Genomic DNA, 23,866 nt, shown 5'->3' with positions numbered 1-23,866 from the left:
GGCTTTGGTTCAGCAGCTCAGAGATGTCAAAGAGAGTGTATCTTGTAGTTCTTGGTCTAACCATAATGGCCACAGAATTGCTGCAGCTGAAGCAATCATCATGCTTGTATTCAGGGAGTCAGGAGGAGGTGAGAGAACAGAGAGATGAATGAGACACATTCTTGATCCTGGGAGTTGTTAGCCTGATTAAAAAAGTAGTGCTTTTTTCTCATATTGCAGAGATAATAGAAAATATATTTCATTATAGAAAATATATTTCACCCATAATCTTGCCACTCAGGTAATCACTACTCTCATATTGGTGTCTATCCTTCTAGTCTAGTTAGAAATGCACAAATGCACAAAAAATGGGATTGCCCACTTATATACTGTTTTGTAACTGGCCTTTTTAATCAGCATTTAGCTCAGTGTCTAGTACCTGGTAGATGCTCTAAAGAATTTACTGAAAAATTAATGAATGATTTAAAAAATATACTATGAATACTTTTCTATGCCACTGAGTATTCTACGGTATATGTTTTACAGTATAGTTTTAGACAATTGCATATTACTGAATTGTTTAGATGGTCCATAATTTCCTTCACTGATTCTCTATTATTTTACATGTAGATTAAAACAGGTTTTTTAAACTATGATAAATAATTCTGCAGTGAATGTGTATGTGTATACACAAATCTCTTATTTTCTTAGATAACTTCCTTTCAAAAGTTGAATTTCTGGGTCTAGGGATATGCTAGTTTTAAAGACTTTGATGTATACCACCGAATTGCCCTCTGCAAATGTGTCACTAACACCAGCAATGAGAGTTATAATCTTTTAGCTCTTTATTTTTACAAAACAATATAAAAATGTATAAAGTGAAATTTTGTTCTTGCTCCTCTTCTCATACCCTCATCTTTGTACCCATCTCCCTTAAGGTAGCCACTTTTATTAGTACACAGGCAAATATTATGTAGGTTATTTTCCTTCCTTTCTTATATAAAAATATTGTACCATACACATTGTTCTGTACCTTGCTTTATTTGGTTTGACTGCTATATAATGTTCCATTATGTGAATATTCTATTTATTTACCTGTTCTCCTGTCTAGTCTTATTTGAAGCCTGTGTCTTTTCAGCCAAACTGGGCCCAAGTGAACCTTCATATTCTGGTCCTGCTGCTAGGCCTAATAGGAGCAGGCAGCTGTATCTTAATTTCCTAGTCCTGTGGTCTGGCCTACTACACATTTTGACTGCCTCCCAGGGCATACTTGGTAGTGTCTGAAATATTCTGAATCTTCTAAGAAGGGAGAGAATTTCAAAGGTACGTTTCTCCTCTTGAAGACCTCCCTGGTCCTCTCCTGGCTTTGATTGGGAGAGAGTTTCATCTTTTAGTTTAGGTAGAGAGCCAACCCCTCCTCCTCCAAGGGATGGTGGGCTTATATGGGAATTATGACCCACAGACCTTTTAAAGAATTTCATCTCATAGAGTGCTGGCTCCCTTGTATGTTTATGGAATACGTTTTTTCTTTTTTCTTTTGAGACAAGGTCTTGCTCTGTCCCTCAGGCTGAAGTGCAGTGGCAAGATCTCAGCTCACTGCAACCTTCACCTCCCTGGTTCAAGCGATTCTCGTGCCTCAGCCTCCCAGGAAGCTGGGATTACAGGTGTACACCATGGTGTCCGGCTAATTTTTGTATTTTTTTTTTTTTGTAGAGACAGGGTTTCGCCATGTTGGCCAGGCTGGATTTCAGAGGCTGTAAACATAATTTTTGAATTAGGAAGTGAGATACAACGGGAGCTGATGTAGGATTGCCAACTTTTAATTCTGCCAAGCAAAGACATTTAAATAATTATTTTTTTTTAATTTTTCTCATTTTGCTAGGTATTGGTTAAAAACAATATTATGGTTTGGTCCTGGTTTGTCAACTGGTCCTTAGCAATCCTTACTCTAGTCTAATTGCTTCATTTCTGAGAATCAGAAAATTTAAGTGTGTGATGGTATTAGGCCATTCTTGCATTGCTATAAATAAATACTGGAGACTCAGTAATTTATAAAGAATAGACATTTGTTGGCTCACAGATCTTCAGGCTGTACAAGGATGGTGCTGGCATCTGCTCGGTTTTTGGGGAGGCTTCAGGGAGCTTTTACTCTTGGCAGAAGACAAAATGGGAGCAGTCATATATGGCAAGAGCAGGAGCAAGAGGATAGTAAGGGGAGGTGCCATACACTTTTGCACAACCAGATCTCACAAGAACTCACTCACTGTTATGAGGACAGCACCAAGAGGGTACTGCTAAACCATTCATGAAAAATTCACCTCCGTCATCCAATTACCTCTCACTAGGCTCCACCTCTAACACTGGGAATTACAATTTAACATGAGATTTGGGGGAATAACTACCCAAACTACCTCAGTGATCCAAGTTTTTCTCATTGTGTCTTGGCATTGTCAAGTTGGAAATACTAAGATATAATCAGAATTTGCTTATTTTTTATAGCTAAAGACAAAAAAGCAAGGGGAAGGGACTTTTTAAGGTGGCAACCAAACTCTGTGTATACCTCACTTCCCTTACTGGGTTAAACTGCCTAAGGATCTTGACCCGATGCACCAAGGAGAAATGGTTACTGGACTGATCTAGAAGGAAGGCTAGTGGATGTTTATTCCAGCCTCCTGAACAATATAAACATCCCTTCTCCAGTATTTCTGGAAAACGATGTATCTGGTCTCTACTTACGTATATTTAACAGTAGAGAGATCCCTACTGCATAAATTAGCTGTCATTACACCTGTTGATATATTGTTCTAAGGTCTACACATGCTTCCCAGTAAATCTGAACCCATTAATAGTGACAGTATTATGTACTGAAAACTTACTTTGTTCCAGGCCCTGTGCTGCACACTTGACATACCTCCTTAATCTCTGACCTGTGAGATGAGTATTTCTATTGCCTCCAGTTTCCTAATGAGGGCCTGGTTCTCAGAGGGCTAGCGTTATTAGCACTGGGTAACACAGCTAGTAAGGTACTACAGCTAGCTAAGTAATTGGGAGTTATATTCGTTTCCTAGAGCTACTGTAACCAATTGCTACAAATTTGGTGGCTTAAAACAACAGAAATTTATTTCCTCACAGTGCTGGAGTACAGAAGTCCAAAATCAAGGTGTTGGCAGGGCCATACTCCCTCAACAGGCTCTAGGGGAGAATCCTTCCTTGCCTCTTCCAGCTTCTGGTGGCCCCAAGCATTCTTGGCTTGCAGCCACATAACTGTTTGCTTCATTTGGCCTTCTCTTCGGTATCTTCTTCTCTCCTGTCTGTCTCCATCTGCCTTTCTTTTGTAAGGACACTGATCATTATATTTAGAGCTCACCCAGACAATCCAGTATGATCTTATCTCAAGATTTTTAATTACATTTGCAAAGACTTTTTTTTTTTTTTTTTTTTCCTAATAAAGTAATACTTGCAGGCTCCAGGGATTTGATGCAGACATATTGGAGGGTTGGGGAGTGGCATTCAACCCAGTACAGGTTTTTACACTAGTGCTCTGATTCCAGAATCTGTGCTCTGCTCTACTATACAATATCTTGTGAAGTGACACAGAGAAAATCCATTTTCCCTTCCGCATGATAAGAAAAGACTGGCTTTCTCGCTCAGTGCTGTATCTCCTTTGCCTTGCATGATACCTTGTATAGAGGAAGTGCTCAGTAAAACAGAATGGCTTTATTGATGAGTGAGGCATCGAATATATGAAGGTAGTTTTGCTGTCTCCCATTACTTTTCTCCAGGCTGAATATCCCCGGGTTGCTTATGTGAAGTTCAGAACCTCTCACCATTCTAGTTGCCCTCTTGGAGGTATTTTCCAATTTGGCCAATATTCCTCCTAAAATATGCCTTTCAGGTTGAACTCTAGATAAGACCTAAGTAACAGATGTAGGGGAAGCAAAATTTCACCTTTACCTTCTTAGGGTTTTTGGCTGGGCTTAAAAATTAAATTGATATAAGGCAGATTAATAGGAGAAAAGCATACAAATTTATTTAATATAAGTTTTTTTGTGACATGGGAGCCCTCATAAGGAAATGAAGACCCAAAGATGAAGTTAGAATTGAACACTTTTTTTTTTTTTGAGACGGGGTCTCGCTCTGTCACCCAGGCTGGAGTGCAGTGGCCAGATCTCAGCTCACTGCAAGCTCCGCCTCCCGGGTTCACGCCATTCTCCTGCCTCAGCCTCCCGAGTAGCTGGGACTACAGGCGCCCGCCACCTCGCCCGGCTAGTTTTTTTGTATTTTTTAGTAGAGACGGGGTTTCACCGGGTTCGCCAGGATGGTCTCGATCTCCTGACCTTGTGATCCGCCCGTCTCGGCCTCCCAAAGTGCTGGGATTACAGGCTTGAGCCACCGCGCCTGGCCAGAATTGAACACTTTTATATGGAATTGGATAAACGGTAGTAACCTGTGAAGATGTGACAAGGCAAAGGGGCTTGGGCCAGGATATTTAACTGGGTGGAGAAGTTATGAGGAAAATAAGAGCTAGTTTAATAATGTTTGTTTGTACAGAATTCTCTTGGTCTCAGTGTTCCACCCTTGATGATAAGAATGTTACTTTCCTTCTGGTGTAAGAAGAATATTTTCCATACAGGGATTTTAGCTCTTGCTTTTATGAAGAAAAAGAAGAGGGTCAGAATTCCCTTCTTGCACCTACTGTTTTTTTTTGTTATTTTTTTTTTAAATTATTTTTTATAAGTGCCTTTAGCTTAAAAATAATTCTTATGCCAATGTGGTATATTTTGGGATGGCATGTTCTGCCACCTTTCACACAGTAGAATGTTAATTCTTGTGGTTTGTACACTATATTGCTTTAAAGTAGTTGTAGATTGTGTTTACTTTAGAGCAGCTGCTAAAGTCATTGCGAGTGATTAATAACTAAAGACATTTTTTAAAAACCTCTCCCCGTATTAGTAGCCCTACTCAGTCACTGAGTTTTTAGGCCAAATTCAACCCTCAGTTTTGCTAGTACAATTTTTATTGATTTTGGATTCTGGGAATGGATTTTGAGTTTGGAAAGAAAATAATCCGAACATCACACTCAGGGGTTTAGTAGAAAGGGCAAACATACTCATGAATATATCCGGTTTTTCCTCTCCATTCCAATTTGTTGATCCCATGGAAAAAAGTTCTATGCTGTAAGAGAGATGAATAATGATCCAAAAACAATTTTCTGCAAGAACAAATCAGAATTTTCATGACCAAATATTAGAGAAAAAGAAGCTCTTATTTCCACTCATTGTGGCATGTAGTTGGCACAGTCTTTTGTTTTTTATAAATCACATTTACCAACTGCTTATATTAATTTTCATGTACTTATACCCTGAACAAATTTATGCTTTTGGTATTGTATGTGCTGCAAGTTTCACTGCTGTCAAAACATATTTTTAAAAATAACCCATGGGTTTTAACCAGTATAGTCAAGATAAATTAGATTTTTTAAAGTAAAATCTACCTTAATATTTAGATCAGCAAGAAAATGTGATTATCATTAACTTTTGCCCTTATGTGGCAAGATAGGACAGAGGTATACTAATGCTTAAAAAATTTTTTTAAAGTTAATTTTCTAAACTAGGGATTGAAATAAGGAAAAGGTAATAACTCCCAATGGTGGACTTGATGGCGTCATTTACTCCATTATACTTTCTACTGAGTCCTGAGGCCTTTGCCTTAATGGTTTCTTTGAAAGGAAACATTTTCAGGAGAAAAGTCCTCCGCTTGTCACTCTTCTCTCTCACCTCTTATCTGGCTGCTCTAATACTTCTGACCTTAACTTAAATGTCTTTTCCTCAGAGAAACCTTTACTGACCTGAAAGACTTGGTTAGTTCTTATATTGTAAGCTCTCTTAGTACCTTCTACTTTTTTTTTTTCAGGCTTCATTATATTAATCTCAATTGCTTGTTAATATTTGTCCTTTATCCTAGACTGTATACTCTAAGAGGGCAAGGGCTATGTCTGTTTTCAGCATTCTACTTGTTTTCAGCATTCTACCCATTTCAGTGTCTGGCTCATACCACATGCTTACTAAAACATTTCTTGACTAATTGGCTGGAGGATGAAAAAAGTCATGTAAGGGTATATGGGAACAGCAATTTTAACAATTATTTGCTTTTGCATTTGTGTATGTATGGACATTAAACTAATAGTGGTGAACTTTTTTCTCTTCTTTTCTCTTTCCTTTTCTCTCTCTCACTGTCTGTGTTTTGAGTACCACTGCATCAGATTACTGAAGTAGAAAGAATGGTTGACATTCTGTTTTAAAGTGACCATGTATTTGACCCACTTCTTCTCGAGTAATGTCATCACGATTGTATCTCATTGCTGTGGGTTCTCGGAGGCTGACAGGCGGAACAAGTTGCTTCAGCACACAGTCCTCATCTGTCATACAGAACAGCTTGCAGATTCTTATTATGTGAATGAAATATGGAGAGAGGGATATTTTTCTTCCTGGGCTATCAGGGTAATTGAAAGTAACCATATCAGGGCATGAAGGGGAAATGCAGGAAAATAGACTGCCTTTGTGAAGGGCAACTCATCTGCTCTCAGAACTGCAGGTGTGTAGCCTTGTCTCCAAATGCAAAGGCCTGGGAAGTATTTCCCGTTATCATAAGTCCTGAGATTTGACTAGCACCTTCTTTCAATAAGGAAAATGCCTTGCTTCTCGTTACCTCCCCTCAGTGCCTGATGAGATGCCACGACTGTTGTCTTTGGACGTATCTCCCATGGGACTAGGGGCACAGGGCTTTTTGTGTTCTTTAGACAGGGAAGAAAACTGTTTTAGTATTCCAGATCAATAAACTGTAGTAGAAAATTGGAAATGTGCTATGAAAAATCATTAAGCAGAGAAATTCTACTGTTCCTGGGTTTTGGATCAGAAGAAATAAATAACACTTTACTGCTCTTATAGTTAATATTTTACAAGCTTGGCCCTAGTGAAATAGAATATCAGATACTACTGTATCAATGACACTTTACCTTAAATGATTTGGTCCTGTAGATAGAAATTGTATTTATAGAATTGTTTTAGTTAACAGGAAGCATTTTACTTAACACTGGTGAAAAGTACTAACATGGTGATGGAAAACAAGCTACAACTCAGCAGTCATTCAAGTCATGACTTTGTTATATTTTGAGATAGCTTTAAAATCACTTAGTCCAGTAAAACTCTAAAGTACTCTAACTGCCACGTTGCTTTATCTAATTTATGAAACAGAGGCAAAGGAATCAACAATAACCTCCATTTACCATTATTAGATTAGCTATTACTGAAACCGCAGAAAGTATATAACGCTTTACTTTGTGTTCACTTGAATTTGGTTATTAAGCTTTGATGGAACTTTCATTTAACCAAATGCCTTTGTTTACAACAATAAGCATGTTAAGTCTATTGTGTTCTGAATTTGGTATGACCGTTTTAGAACATGCCTCCTGTAAAGGCATGTTAAAGTTACAGATTCTATTCATTTGTGTTCTGTCAAACATTTTCAATTTAATCCAGTTAGGGTCTCATTTTTCTTCCCAAGTTTCAAAAAGATATATATGTTTTTCTGTTTGAGGCCCCTACTTTTTCAAGAATATAACCAGGCATTAACAAACATGAAACTACTCATAGCAACTACATAAAAATTGATTTTTCAAAATTGAATAAGCATCTGGTGGTCTGAAAATGTTTTATACCTGATATTTAAAAGATATTTTGACTATTGCCAGAAGGAATCAATTCCGTCATGCTGTTTCCCTTGCAGATGCTGTCATATGCCACAGTGTTGTGTAGAGCACAGGCTCTGGAGGAAGGGCAGACTTGGATTTGCACTTCAACTCTGCCGCTTACGTGCCTGTGACCTTGACTTTACCTCTTAAGGAGGTCAGTGAACTGTAACTGCCCTTTCCTCAGTGTGTAACAGAGTTCATAATAGTACTTATCTCATAGTGTTATATAAGAGAAGATTTGTGTAAATACCTCAAACATGTGACTATTATTATAATTAATGTGTGTGCGTATATATGTGTGTGTGTGTGTCCATCCACACTGTATATATATGTACATGCTGCCGATTTGAGTGACACCTTATTGATTCTAAATTAGGTTACACTGGTGGAAATGCTGTCATCCTTTCAGTGCTTAATGTTCTGGTATCGTGGCCATATCTAAAAGTAACATGGGCTGGATGCAGTGGCTCATGCCTGTAATCCCAGCACTATGGGAGGCCGAGGTGGGCGGATCAGCTGAGGTCAGGAGTACAAGACCAGCCTGGCCAACATGGTAAAAGCTGGTCTCTATTAAAAATACAAAAATTAGCCGGATGTGGTATCATGTGCCCGTAGTCCCAGCTACTCGGGAGGCTGAGGCAGGAGAATCGCTTGAACCCGGGAGGCAGAGTGAGCCGAGATCATGTCATTGCATTCCAGCCTGGGCAACAAGAACGAGACTCCATGTCAATAAAATAAAATAAAATAAAATAAAATAAAATAAAATAGTAACATGAAGCATGATTACCATTTTGGGTCTAGTCAGAGCCACAGCTTGAAGACAAATTACCATGTAGGTAGTCATTTCAGTTGCTGAGATTGGAACCCATGAACCAAATCCCTACTCCAAAGAAGTATTACTTTTAAAGTGGAATTTTATTTCAGTTCTTTTGGATTGACATAAAAGCTAGAATAAGGAATGTTGTAAATATGTGAACTAGAAATATACAGCTCTTAGGGATCCCAGCTACAGTATATTGTTTTTCACTGACCTTATTTATTTCCCAGATCTATTAAGCTTCTATCTGCCTTGCTCTCTTTGCATTTTTCATCTTCATCTCTGTCCTTTACAGCCACGTTTTTGGGGTAGTAGAGATGGGCTTGGGTAAATACACACTGTTTCAGCCAGTGTCCTTTGGACCACTAACCCATAGAGGAGCAATAGGAAGTTGGGCTGGGAGATCTGCTCTCTGACATTGGTTTCCAGCAAATTTATATGGTTCTTAAGGAGGGTAGAATTTTTCCCTTCATCTGTATCATATTCTGTTGGCTTGAATAATGAGTCACAGAAGAATGAAACTTCTTTAGCTGTGAAAGTTTCAGCAAGAATAAATGTTAGACCCATCGTGTTAGTATAATGCAAAATAAGATAGCATTTAAAGACAGTCTCTGATTCAGCATCACATTGACAATGCCCCTCACTCGAGTCAGGGATTGGGGACTTACTGAGATACACCATCTGGCAAAATGTGGAAGGCCAGTTTTGTGCCAACTGAAAAAGCTGCATCAGTTCCAACTCTTGTGTACTTTGCACATTATTGGATGCCTTGCAAAAACGTTTATCACTTTTTAATTAGGAAGGGCTAAGGGACTTCAGTACCCCAAAGAAAATGTCAGCAACCCAAAGATAGAAAAATTATCCAGTGGATTATAAGGGGCAGTAAGTATTTAACTTTGAGCTTGCACATGAAATGAGGACAGTTTCATACTAGGATCTGTGTTGGGCGACATGAGGGTGGTATGTATTTGGTCTGTCTGGGTAGAACTGGGGATCTGGTCTTTCTGTTATTCTGACAGTTTCTCAGATTGTTTCTTCTGGAGCATGGTCAGTCCTTGAAAACACACGCCAAGAGATCAACTGTGTTCTGCTTCTTGGCCTATCATGTAAACTGTGGTCTGTCATGTTCATTAAAATGAAAATTTGTCGAATGGAATTTGCCCGACTGGCAGAATAGTTTAAATGTCAGATGTTGTTAGGCCTGGATATAAATATTATGTTTCTATTGTTAATTAATTGCAGCGCCTCAGTACCAGTGATCCAAAATCCAATTTAGTCTGCAATAGGCCTGTGGATAAGGGCCAGAGATAATGAATGCAGAAGGAAAAAATGTATTCAGAATTTTCATTGTATCTGTCAATGTCCTCCTAGAAAAATAGCAAATTTTGGTATGTCACTGTAGTTCAAGAGGTGCAAAACAGGACAGAATTAAGACCCATTGTCTTTTGAAACCTCTCAAATATTACTTACTATCAAATCTATTCCACTACTAGCCCTAAGTCTGTCCGAGCATCAAAATTCGTGACAGATGCTGCCCTGTTCCCTTGCCTTGATTCCCCTCATTGTTTCCACCCTTGAGTCTGTTGTTATGTTCACAGCTCATTTCGGAGTTGCTGGACTGAGGTATCTAGTCCTGTAATCCTCCTCATTTTTCTTTGCAGTATTCATTTCCCTCTCCTTGTCTTGCCATCAACCCTTCCTTTCTTTTTCTTTTCGTCCTTTGTTTTGGTCCCCAGGCTCAGCAGCCTGTCTATCAAGTCTGCCACTGTTTGTTAAGATCATTTTGCATCCAAATTGAGCTGGTGGCTGAATATCACTCAGAATAATGCTGCTAGAACTGTCTGCATTAGTAAAGGGAGCAGAAATCTTGCCGCTGGTGCCTAGACCTCAGAGCTGACTGTTGTTGCAAAGCCATGAGCCAGCAGGCATTTGTGACCGCTGTTCTCAACCAATATTTTGTTGAATACTTGCTGTGAGCATGGCACCTTATCTGGCCACCTCCCTGGTGGTAGGTGTGCCAGGCACAGGAAGACTAATTAAGACTTTGGAAGGCAGGACTATTATGTTCCAGTGGTCAGGGACCCTCATTTAATTCCTGGCATCCTGGTCCATGCCAACCTCGTTCTGCCCCTGCGATTATGCCAGCCGAGAAGCAGGAAAGGGAAGATGAACTTTGGTCTGCTCTGAGTTTCCCTGTCCGCAGTGTCTGTCAGATTAAAAATGAGAGGGAAGGAGGCCAGAGAGTCTTCCAGATGGAGAGTTCAGAGGAGGGCACAACCAGACTCCCTCTCCGCAGTGATGTTGCCGGGCCATCCGAGCACTGGGCCAGGAGCCAAGAGCAGAGGCTGCTGCCTGACCCTGCAGTGGAGTGGGAGCCTGGCAGAACAGTCACCCTTGGCTCAGGGCAGGAGCAGATTCAAATCAGGTGCACACAGGCCACGTGGCGGAGGTGGAGCATTTACCCCCAGGGCTGGGTCAGTCTGGTTGGATGTTGGACCCCACTCTTCTAAAGGGTGCTTTCCCCAAGTCACACGGAAGTAGAGTTGGCAACTGCAGAAACCAAATGGGGAGTTGGTATTCTCCAGCCTCTCTGTTTTCTTCCTTTAGAATGAGGCAGGCTTGCAGGAAAGGTGACCTTAGTTAGGCTGGAGGCAGCAGTAACAGTGGTGGCCCTGCATCCTTGGACTGACTCGCGTGTTCCAGTCAGCAGGGGTTTGGTGAGGTACTGACAGTCACTCTTCATGCCTCTTGGTAGCACAGCTGGTTTCAGCATTCATTGAAAAGTATACAGTGTAGATGCTCCAGGAACAGTTTTGCTTAAATGAGAATGATTTTTTAAGTCAAAGGCTGTCTGAGGTCTGTGTAACAATGGAAAGGTAATGAATGAAGTTAAACACTGAGTATCTGCTTTTGCCTTCCTTATAAAAGGATTGTTTTAATATCGCATCTGCAAAACCTCAGTTCCTCCCCAAGATGAACCTCTTTTTCTCAAATTCAGGCTATTAGAGTTTGGGGGAGGACCTGTGCTATTAGGAACAGAGCTATTTGACTTAAAATGTCATCCCATTTTGAGAAAACATACTGGGGCCATGTTAGGGCATCCCTGTGCAAATGCCACATTGTCAGAATGTCTCCCACCGGGATTAGACTAGCCATGGCACCTTCCAGTCCTGGCTAGGGGTGGTACAATTCACTGCTTCCCCATTGCCTGGGCACTAACCCATCCAGGGTTGTGCTCCCTGAGATTTCATGGAATTTGATTTGTCTGTGACTCTATGAATTTTCAGATGCTAATTATTGGCTGATTGGTATTCTGCTCCTCAGATGTCACCTAATGATTTTCCAGAGCTTCTGCTACTTGGTAAATTTATTTTTCTGATGCATGGCAAATATGACAGCATTGAATAGATGTGGCAAGGGCATGTCGTATTGTGTGTATGTGTCTCAGGCCATAAAAGGGTAGGCTTCAGTAGAGAGATAACTTATTGTTTTGTGAAAACATGGAGTATAAATTAAGAGAATGAGTGAAAACCAAGAACAAAACTCAAAACTAACCTTTGTTTAAGAATTTGCAATCAATTTCCATTTGTAGTAATAATGAAAACTTATAATACTCCTTTAGTAAAGAAATTTTATTGAATATATGTGCCAGACAGTGTTCTAGAAGATGTAGATTTAATATAGGACAAGACAGATGTGGTCCGTGTTATTGCTGAACTTATGGTCAAATAGAAAGACTTTCACATACATTTTGACAATATTGATCAGCTCTCCAGGTAAATAACAAAAGTAAGAATTATTCTGGTCACCTCCCTGGACTCTCAAATGTATCTGAGTTTCAGAAATTCTGAAAATATTCTATAATAAATGCATACATAAACATTGAAATAAAACTTCTAGGAATATATCTGAGAAGTGTTAGGTTTTTGGGGCCTTTGCTGCTATGTGGAGGGTTTAAATTATTATGCAGATTCTCAAATAATTCCATGTGTTTAAAATATTAATTTATCATTAGGTGGTTTAACAGGGCTGTGTTTTCCAACTGCCTGGTTTTCACCGATATGCAGGAAAGGTTTTAGAAAGGGGTTTAAGAATCTTCTCTTAGTTGAAAATTGGCTATCGTTTGAAAGAATGCTGCAATAATTTGTCTGCAGTAACAGCTCACTGAACGTAGCATAAAAATGAAAACGAGGGCTGAATTTATTCAGTGTCTTCATTCTTGTACCTGAATGCACAGACTCTTTCCTAAGTGTGTAAATAATTGTTAAAGACTTAAAGGTCAATAACCAATTCCTTAACATGGCAGTTAAGTCAGGTGAGGGCTGCAGAATGCAACAATAGAGGCAAATCCCTCAGTTCCAGGCAGTGTTGCCTTAAGAATGGTGCAGTTGGATGGTACCCAGAGAAAGGTTTCTATTGGGATAAGATGAATCACCAGAGAAAGGTTTCTATTGGGATAAGATGAATCACCATCAAAGCAGGTTTCTATATTTGGGAAAGATATTTGTTTAAATTCAGACCTATTTTTAAGGGAGCTGGGGTTTGGATCATGGATTGAGAGGGTTGGGGTTTATAAAGATTGTCTGGAGGGCTATCCTCTGAAAAACCAGCAAGATAAATCAGTGTGTTATTGGCCTGTACTACTCTACTTCCATGTTTATTTATTTTAGGAGAACTGAAGCCCAAACCTATTTGGATTCATTTAAATTTAATTTATGTCTTGCAGGAGGTCAAATGAAGGATACAGAGATTGTCTGCTCTAGAACAAAATATGGACAAATTAAGCATGAGGAAAGTGGGAAGTGGTATAACATTGTAACTGTAGGTGAAAATGTTTTCATGGTCTGTAGTTTAGATCCTTGGATTTTTAGGTCAAGGAAAACATGGGAAAGAGAGGGCTAATTTGAGTGGCTATTCCTGACTATTGTCTAGAGATCTATACTCTGGAACAAGAACTTTTGGGTTCTGACTTGCTCCCATTTTGGATAGCTAGGACACACACACACACACATACACACACACACATTTACACAAAGATATACACAAAGATATACACAAAGACAACAGAATCTGCTTGCATTAGTTTATTCAACAAGTACGGTTGTGTGCCACATAATGACATTTCAGTCAATGATGGACTGCATATAGGACCATGGTTCCATAATATTGTATTTACCGTAACTTTTCTATGTTTAGATGTTTAGATAAACAAATACTTACCATTGTGTTACAATTACTTACAGCATTTGGAACAGTAACATGCTTTACAGGTCTGTAACCTAGGAACAATAGGCTATACCATATAGGATAAGTGTATAGTGGGCTATAATTTCTAGGTTTGTGTAAGTACATGCAGTGATGTTTGTGCAATGACAAAATCACCTATGGGTGCATTTCTCAGAATATACTCCCATTACTAAGTGACACATGACTGTTTATTGAATGACTGTTGGGTGCCGGGATAGAATCTGGGGCTTTCAATGTGTGAGTAAGGTGGGGTTGGTTTGAACAATAAAGGCCATACATTTTAGAGAGCTTAGATTCTAATTAGGGTGAGAAAACATAAACACACGAGAAAGTAGTACATTAAGACAATAGCATGGATTCCTGTCATAAGACACTATATGATTATGGTGAGACCAAAGGCCTGTTTAAAACCAGTCCTACCACCTGTCCCCTTCAACCTTCTCAGGAACCTTCAGCACTGGTTACGCTTTCTCTTCTACACTCACTCTGCATCTTAAATAGATCTTCTCCATTATCTTGATACATACTCAGCTTTTTTTCTGTTTAAAAACTATACAAACAAACCCTCTTCCAGCGCTTTGTCCTTTAGTTGCCACTCTTTCCTCCCCAATCGCAGCCAATCTTATCTAGGATTGTCTTTACTCATTGTCTTTGTTTAATGACTTCTACTTCTGTCTTAACCAATTCCAAACTGAATTCTGCCTCCATCAATCCACAAAACAGTTCCTGCTGAGTTCCTCATGACCTTCATATTGGGCTTTTTTAAGGATTTATATCACTTGACCTTTCTCTGAATCTTGAGGATTTTGTTTTACTTCTCTGGCAACTGTTCTGTCTCTTATGTAGGATTCATCCTCCTCAACACAACTGTTAGATGTAGAACTTGCTTACAGATCAGTCCTAGGGCCTTTTGTCTTTCTGCTTATACTGACTCCCTGGACAGTTGCATCCATATTCACAACTGCAGTTGCTTCCTACTTACAGATAACTTACCACTCTCAGGCCTCCCCTCTTAGCTACAGACTCATCTACCCAACTGCTTACCTGGATATTTTCCTTTAGATGTCTCTAAGGCACTTCAAATTCAATGTATCCACAACCAAACTAGTGATCTCTTTTGACTCCAGATGTGGACCTTCATCCAGTGGGATTTAGTTAAGGTCCTTGTCTAATCTCAATTCACAAAGGGAAACTGTCATAAAATTATAATTTTCAAACACATTTTAAAAATCCTATTTAATAATTGTTTTCCAACTTTAATGCATTATGGTAAGAAACCTTTACTATCTGTTGTTTGATATTCATTGAGACTAGTTTCAGGCCTACTATATGTTTAATTTCTGCTTATGTTTCATATGTACTTGTAAAGAATGTTGTGGCAGATTGCATTTTCCAAAGGTGGTCACATCAGCACATTTATCCAATCCTGTGCTTTTCTTACAGTGTAACAGACACTCCGTCTTTGAGGGGGGCAAGGCTGTTGTTCTCTTTCTTTTAGTCTGGGTGGGGGTTTGTGACTGCCCTGACTAGTGGAGTGCAGTGTAAATGGTGTTATGTGATTTCTGAGCCTAGGTCATAAAAAATACAGCTTCTGTTTGTCTCTCTCTCCGAACTCGACTTTGGAACTCAGCCACCATGTTGTGAGGAGACTCAAGCCACATGGAGAGGCCACATGGACGTATTCCAGCTGCTAGCCCTAGCTGTGGTCTCAGCTAACTCTGAGCAACAACTGGCAGATATGTGAGGGCATGAGTCTTCAGATGATCCCAGCTCCTAACTTAGATATTTGAGGGCATGAGACTTCACATGATTCCAGCCCCTGACTTTCTAGTCTCCTAGCTAAAGCCTCAGGCTTTATGTAGCATACAGAAAAGCCATCCTGCTGAACCCTGCCAGAATTCTTGATCCATAGAAACCGTGAGAGATAATAAATTCGTACTTTTATTTTTAAATATCTAATTTTTGGACAATTTGTTGTATGTCGATAAAAAATGAATATAAATACTTTCTCTTCTGTTATTGCTAACTTCAATCATGCCTAACAATAACTTATTTCCATCAGCTTTTTTTTGGTTCCTATTTCCTTGGTGTGTACTTATCCACACTTTTCTTTTCAAAACTTATGTTTAAATTTGTTTCTTATAAACAACACATAGCAAGATTTTAAAACATTTGTTTTGATAAAATTTTAACAGATGTACTTACCCTGATTCCTGACACAGTTGGACTGTGTTAAAATATTTTCTTTTGTATTTTCTATTCAGCGTGTTTTCCTTTGCTTCTTTCTCCTTTCCATTTCAATGTTGTATGGAGAATCGATTGTATTTTCTTTACTCCGTGTTGTTTCCTCTATTGATTTGGAAATTTCTATTCTTTTGGTTATTACTCTTATATGTTTTAAAATTCGGAAATAGAGCATACATGCAAAATAATTTGTGCAAGTATACATATACAGTTTAAAGAAAATAATAAACTGATTGTCTAGATGCCTCTTTCTAGGCCAAGAAACAGAGCATTACCATATTCTAGAATCCCCCTTATCCCTTTCACATATTCCATCTCCTCTCCCGCTCTCAAGATAAAGATAGCCGGAATTCTGTGTAAATTTCTTCCCTTTCTTTATTTTGTTTTGTACCACTTACAGTTTATATTCAAAAACAACACAGTATTTATTTTTGTCTTTTTGAATGTTATACAAATAGAATAATATGCATAGCTTTCTGTGACTCACTTGTTTTGTTTTACATCATATTTTGAGAGGTAGCTATGTTGATGTGGGTAACTGTTTCATTGATTTTTCAAAGTTACATAATATTGCATTCTAAGAATACATAAAAAATGTGTTTATCATATTGCTGATAGATGTTTGGGTTGTTTTCTGTATTTTTTGCCATCCTGGCAATACTGTTGTAAACATTCTACAAGTCTCTGTGAGTACGTGTGCAAGGGCCTCTTTGGTTATATAGACAGATAAAAAAATGCTGGTTATCCTTAACAAGTTAATCAGTAGTTTTAATGCATATCTTTAATGCCTTAAGTAGTATTTCTGTCCTCCTCCTAAACAATTTATTACCCCCTTCTTTATTCCATATGATTGTGATAAACCACTCAGTTTCACTTTATTGGCAAATCCTAAAAATTGTTTTGTTTTTTTACAACTAGGGCTTAATAATTATTAATCAATACCCATTACTTATTGTTAAAGTTACTAGATTTACCATCATGCTTACTAATTTCTCTGTTCACTATTGCTTCTTGTTTCTCACTCCTTCCTTCTGCGATAAATTCCCGCTTATTCAAGCATATCTTATTTTAGTATTTCTTTTGGCAAAAGTAAACTATTGTGAGCACTGAACAATCTTTTTTTTTTTTTTGAAAAGTGTTCCTATTTACCTATTGTTCTCTATTATTCTTGAATGATGGGTTTAGTATGGGCATATAATTTTTTCTTTTTTTTTTTTTTTGAGGAAAATTTCTCTCTTGTTGCCCAGGCTGGAGTGCAGTGGTACAATTTCAGCTCACTGCAACCTCTGCCTCCTGGGTTCAAGCAATTCTCCTGCCTCAGCCTCCTGAGAAGCTGGGATTACAGGCGCCCACCACCAAGTCCAGTTAATTTTTGTATTTTTAGTAGAGACAAGGTTTCACCACATTGGCCACGCGGGTCTCAAACTCCTGACTTCAGGTGATCCGCCCACCTTGGCCTCCCAAAGTGCTGGGATTACAGGCGTGAGCCACAGTGCCTGGCCTGTTGCTTTACTTTTATTTTTGCTGATGACATGTTCTTTTGCCAGAAGTCTCTTTTTTTTTTCCCTCTCTGGTTGACTTTATTTTTATCTCTGGTGTTCTGTGGTTTCATCCTTATGTATTAAAGTATGCATTTGCTTTTATTTATCTTTTTGAGATATTGGTATACTTTTTCAAGAGAACTCATGTCGTTCATTCTAGAAACTCTACATCCATTATATTTTTATATTGGCTTTTTCTCTTTCTTTTGAACTTGGCTATATATGTGTGTGTGTGCGTGTGTGTATTTATGTGTGTGTATATGTATATACACGTGTGTGTATATAGGCACATATGTATATACATATATGCACATATGTATAAATACACACACATATATGTATTTTAAATCATCATTGTATTTGTTTAGCATTTCTGTGTTTGGAGTGGAAAGGGATTCAGCTCAATCTCCATGTTATCAGATTATTAATCTCTTAGATTTCACAAATGCAATATTATACTATTTTATCAAGTATTCTCCAAACTATGTTTCTTCTAAACTCATTTGTAATCCGTGTAACTCAGGGGGAAGGAGAAATTTCTGATGCTGTCCCATAGAAGGGACTTATCTCCTGCATTAGTCTGACCTGTTCTTTGGTGGTCATGCATCAGTGGTAATGCATTCTTTGGTGGAATAGAGGGATGTGGAGGGAAACAGTCCAGTAAGAGCTAAAACAATCCCGTAAGATATCGAAGGAAAAAAAAAGAACCATGGAAAAACTATGGTGTAGTTTTCTATCCCCAACTACTGTACCTTTCAGAGATGTTAGGACCTAGCCAAAAATGAGAGAAAGAGACATATTCCCATTACTAGTGACTACAGAGGCACCTTATGAGTAAGGTTGGATGATTAAAGAACCAGCTTCATGAAACCGTAAGTTATTGCTGTTGTTTTGCAGATCTTTTGTCACATTGACTTGCGTGTGGTCAGTACATAGTATTTATGTTTTGATCACAGAAAGCTGAAGTTAACAAGATTTGATTCGAAATGTCAAGTTGTGGCTTCCTTTGTTTTGTGAGTTTCTTCTGAGAGAAGGCTGCAGTCTACGTACAGAAAGGATGATTGTCCCTGTAAGCATGCACACATATACTTATGGAACAAGTGGTGAGGTCTATATTAGAAGGACCATGCACCTCATATAAATGGAATAAGTATCACTAAGTGAAACTTTTTCAGAGAAATGGAAATAGAACATGCAAGAAAGATGACAAAAAGAAATAAGAAAATAAAATGCTTAGTCAGATTGAGTATGTCACTCTCGTGTTTAATTTGATTTTCATCTCTTTACTTTATAAGCTGTTCCCATTCTGTTGAGGAGTTCACACTCCAAAAGATTTGACTGTAGATTTGGCCAAGGTTTGTGTGCTTCAGTTCTGGGTAGATGTGTGCACCATTTTCAGTTTCTGACTGTCTTTTTTTGGCCTCTTGTGCGGGAGGTATGAGGCACAAGTTTTATCAATGGTTTATTTGGCTAGCACCATATACCATGGCATATGGAAATTCTATTTAGAGACATGGGGAGAAAACGTTTGTTGTTTTACTCACAGACAACTCTGTCTTTCATTTTTTATCTCTTTGTAGCTTTGAAGCTCAGCAAAGAAGAGAAATCCATTGAGAACGGTCTGTAAAGGTAAGTGTATTTATTACATGGCCTTGACAAACATTGCCTTTACAACATTGATTTTTCTTTTATTCAGAGATTTAAACACTTGGACTAAAGATATAGCTGACAGGACAACTTCCTTAACCACCTGCTTGTCCTCCCTCTTAGGCAAAAGTGCTGAGCAGTAGTTAGCAGAGAGCAGGAGGAAATAAAATGATGTGTTGAGAGTAGACAAATGCGATTGTATGCTTGCTGACTTTTGCTTTCTTCTCAGCAGTTAAGACATTCCAATGGAGCTAAGTTTACTATGATTAATGCTAGATGGAAAAAGAATGCACTTGTACTACTTCTGGCCAATAGTTAAATAAAACTAGCTGGCCAAATAAAGCATTTAAAATAAAATGCAGAGTGGCATTTCAATTGGGTTGGATGAAATTTATTACAAAAGTCAGTTGTGCAGTTGCATGGAAGATCTAGTTTTGTAGAAAGAAAAGAGCCACTGAATTTGGTGTATCTAATTTCATTCCACCCAGTCACTCTGAGCCCTAAATGAATTACAGGAAATGAACTTCCAAGCTTGAAGCAATGGGAAAAGTACCTACTCGGCCTCTTGTGAAACATTACAATCAAGTTGGTTTTTACATGGAAAAATGTAATTGTTTCCTCTTTGCTAGGTATATTTATAAGCATACCTCTGTACAGCATTGTTCTTTGATTCATTGTTTAATTTCTGTTCTGCATGAAGTATTTTAATTTAAAGAATTCATTCTGGGCAATTATAGGGCTGCAGCTTCATCAAGAGTCTTTGGTGGCCAGGGTGAAATATGCTATAATTTTACATTTGTTTTCATCATAAATTACGTTTTTGACACTTTTAGGGTTTTTTCTGTCATTTTTATTACAGCAATCATAACTATGACCACTTTAGTTAAAGTTGAAAAGTCATTTTGATTTACCTTATATTTTAAGTTCTTACTTCTTGACAAATCTACTTCTGGGGCTGAATTTTTCATGTTTATTTGGAGGGCAAAGAAGAATTTTACAGGGATATTGGAGAAACACCTTTTAGATAATCAAAATATGAGTTATAAAAAAAAAATCCTCTTTTCTTAGGATTTGCTTTGGGGCAACTAAACTCTAGTGCATGAAAACTGGTTGGCTTGGAATTTTGCCATGATGGTTGAACATCATTGAAGAAAATACTATCTTAAGCAGTAGATAATTCTTATTTTCGGCCATATAACTACATGTCTCTAGACCGTTGAGCCACACCTTGGAATAAAGAAATACTTGATAGCTTTTAGAAATAAATGCTCATAAATAATTGGATTTAGTGGTGATGTAGCCATCTTGACAACTTTGTAATCTTTTGGCACAGATATGATGTTTCCTTTTCTCTTGGGGGATGTTTGCACACAGGCACAGTCCATTTTCTCTACTCTCAATGGAACTCTTTTGTTGAATTGGTACTCTGGAATCAGACATGGGTTTAGTCATGATTTGGCTTTTACTAGCTATTGGACTGCGGACAACTTACTCACCCTCTTAGAGTCTCAGTTTCCTGATCTGTGAAGTGGGGATAATACTGTTTTTGGCTTCATGTAGTTGTGGAGAATTAAATGAAGTATTCTGTGCCAAGGGCTTAGAAGAAGTCCTGGCCCATGATAAGTGCTCAGTAGATGTGAGCTGCTGCTCCTCTAATTAATATCATCATCATCATCAGCAGCAGCAGCACCCTTATGAATTTATTCATTATATATTTTTGTAAGTCTATTCATTTTAGAAGCTTCAGGATAATATTTCTAAAATAAGCATGTTGTTACCAAAGAAGGGAAAATTCTGCTTGGTCCTTAGGAATCAAGTGAAAAGGTAACTTTCAGGTAATATAGGAAGTGAGGCCTCTGGAAGTGAAAAAGTTATTAGGCTTTAGGTATGTAGGTATTAGGAAAACTACCTTCTTTCGTTGTCATCAATTACTAATTAATAGTCTTGAGAAATTAGGAATCTACTGCTGTTTAGCTTCTTCAAGAATTTTTAAAGAAAGCCTTGGTAAGTATAGAGAGAACCCCCTCAACCAACTTTTTGTGTGTGTGTGTGTGTGTTGTGTATATGTTTTTCCTTCCTAACAGCACCTTTATTTCTTTTTGAGGTAATTAGGCTAGTGGAACTGTAACCAGGGTCCCTACCCAGGGGCCTGCACCCAGCCTATGGATGGGTGTATGACCACAAGCTTGGCAAAGTAAATGCTTCTTCTTTGGAATCTGATTCTTTAGCTAAAGGATTCTCCCTTGTCCTAGATGGGCATTCTGATCTGCCAGTATGTACTATGAGACCACTGTTGCCTCCATGTCTGTTTTGGCTAGTCATGACCTCCAAACCTTATTTTCCATTCTGCTGTGGATTGGCTGAGACTCCAATATCCTTCCAATAATTCTTAAATTAGCCAACTGGTTTCTGCTGCTTGCAACTACAGAACCCTAACTGATAGTATAGTCTATTCATTAGTGAGCTAGATTTGGAATAAATATGGTATGTTTGCAGGTTTACAATTAAAATGCCACTCATTACTTTCTTTCATCATGTTTAAGTAGCTCAGTGTTTTGCAGTAGATTACAAAAGGTACAGAGTTCTTTATTAGAATCTCAAAAACGGGTTATTTTGCTGAACTTCCCAGTACTCCTGTGTTTGGTACAGGGAAGTCACTCTTGGCTGCTTCTCTTAGCTCTCAAAGAATGTATATGTATGTGGGGGAAGAGCTGGAAATGAGAAGAGAAGCAGCGAAGTCATCCCTCCCAATTTCTGGGGCCCTGGTCTCTTTGTGTCATGGGGATTGTGAAGGGACTGAGATTTTCTTCTGTTTACCCCCAGCAACCCCAAACACAACAGGTATATTCTTTAAACACTTTTCTACTTTTCCCTGAATTTTTATTTCTCCTTTGAATACTGTTCTTACCCTACTGAACACCTTCTTTTCAATGATGTGTAAAATGTGATTGAAAACTCAATTACTTCCCGTTCTGGCATTGCTTGTGGAATGGAGAATGAGAATGGAATGGGAAAGTTTTCTCTATTTCCCCTTGTGTCTTATTTGTTGACTACTTCTGTGCTCTGTGCAGTGCCCAGAACAAAACTAGTTAATTTTTTTTTTTTTAACAAGGATATCAATGTTGCACTCCTACTGTGAATAAATAGCATGACAGTATTATATGGTGGGAAGAGCCTTAGCTGGGGTATTAGGAAACATTCCTTCTAGTTTTGACTCTGCCATTTGCTAGCTTTGTGACTCTCTGCAAGATTCCCAGTTTTCTTTAAGATCTCAGGTTCCAATCCCAGCACTTTGGGAGGCCGAGACAGGCGGATCACGAAGTCACAAGATCAAGACCATCCTGGCTAACACGGTGAAACCCTGTCTCCACTAAAAAATACAAAAAACTAGCCGGGCGAGGTGGTGGGCGCCTGTAGTCCCAGCTACTCGGGAGGCTGAGGCAGGAGAATGGCGTGAACCCGGGAGGCGGAGCTTGCAGTGAGCTGAGATCCGGCCACTGCACTCCAGCCTGGGCAACAGAGCTAGACTCTGTCTCAAAAAAAAAAAAAAGAAAAGATCTCAAGTTCCTCACCTGTAAAATGAGGATTTGCCCTATTTATTGCGCAGGGCTGTTTTGAGGATCACATAAAGACAATATATATGAAAGTGCTTAGTAAATTTTAACAAATGCATAACATCAGCATATTGCTATCATGCCATGAATATTTCTTAAACAGATGAAAATTTGAGGGGCTTGTTTTAGGAGGCTGAGTAGGAAAAAGAGACAAATTAACAACGATGACAACAACAACAACAACAACCACCACCACCACCCTGTATAGTGCCTGTGCTGGGTATTCATTTGTGCTTCCAGCTCCTCTCTCTTCTAAACAGCTCTGCACCAAGGGCCTAACCTCTATCGCAGGCATTTCCTGGGCTCCCTTGTTGACTGGCTTTCTCTTGTATTAGCTAGGGGAAGGAACTGGATGAAGACCTGGGAGCACGAGGCTGAAATATTCTTCCCTACTTTCTTCCCTGCAGCACTGTGGGTTGGCAATGACTGTATCCCTCTAAGGAAGGCCACGGTTCCTGTTGGGGATCTCTCTTCTGCAGATACAGCTCTTTCCACTGTCTGGTAACTGCTTCTTCCCTTTGCCCCTTTGAGTCTGGAGTGTTAATGGAATTTTTGCTAACTCCAGCACACTAGACCATCCCTTAGTGGCCTTCCCTTAACCCTACCTTCACCCCAGGTAAAGATGTCATCTCCTTCTTGCTGCGACCTTGATTGTACAAAGGAATTTTTTCTTTATATATTTTTCCACCATCCTCAGCTGAATTCAACAAATATATTTTTAGGATTTAGAGTGTGCCAGGGAAAAAGTAAGTCTTTATCGTATACTTTTAAGAAATGGACATTTTAGTGGCATAGTTGGAGATATTATATCATTTTTTTTAAAGCAAGTTTTGGTAAATTGAAAAGCTTTATATTAACCCCAGTATATGAAGAAATACCATATTGTACTTATATGCATTATGAATTACCTTTTACCTTTTATTTTTATTTTTATCAAAGCAATGTATCTAAATTGTTTACATAAAACAGCATTAAGAAGCAAATATTTAAAAACTGCAACATCTATGCCATCTTTCTACCTCTCTCT

General features: G+C 38.6%; 1 protein-coding gene across 18 annotated transcripts in view; it reads left to right on the top strand.

The window, feature by feature from the left end:
• Positions 1–23,866, top strand: part of FHIT (fragile histidine triad diadenosine triphosphatase) — a 1,490,910-nt gene that overhangs the window by 18,458 nt on the left and 1,448,586 nt on the right. For 16 of the 18 annotated variants that reach the window (XM_015130517.3, XM_077990313.1, XM_077990314.1 and 13 more), the window contains exon 2: positions 19,159–19,207. The gene's annotated coding sequence lies outside the window, so the exon portion shown is untranslated. Of the gene's footprint in view, positions 1–7,764; positions 7,884–19,158; positions 19,208–23,866 lie in introns of all 18 variants that reach the window. The other 2 variants (XM_028843171.2, XM_077990327.1) reach the window with 1 other exon arrangement.

The sequence above is a fragment of the Macaca mulatta genome, chromosome 2, assembly GCF_049350105.2.
Source record: "Macaca mulatta isolate MMU2019108-1 chromosome 2, T2T-MMU8v2.0, whole genome shotgun sequence".
Taxonomy (NCBI): domain Eukaryota; kingdom Metazoa; phylum Chordata; class Mammalia; order Primates; family Cercopithecidae; genus Macaca; species Macaca mulatta.
This window is presented reverse-complemented; position numbering and strand designations above follow the sequence as displayed.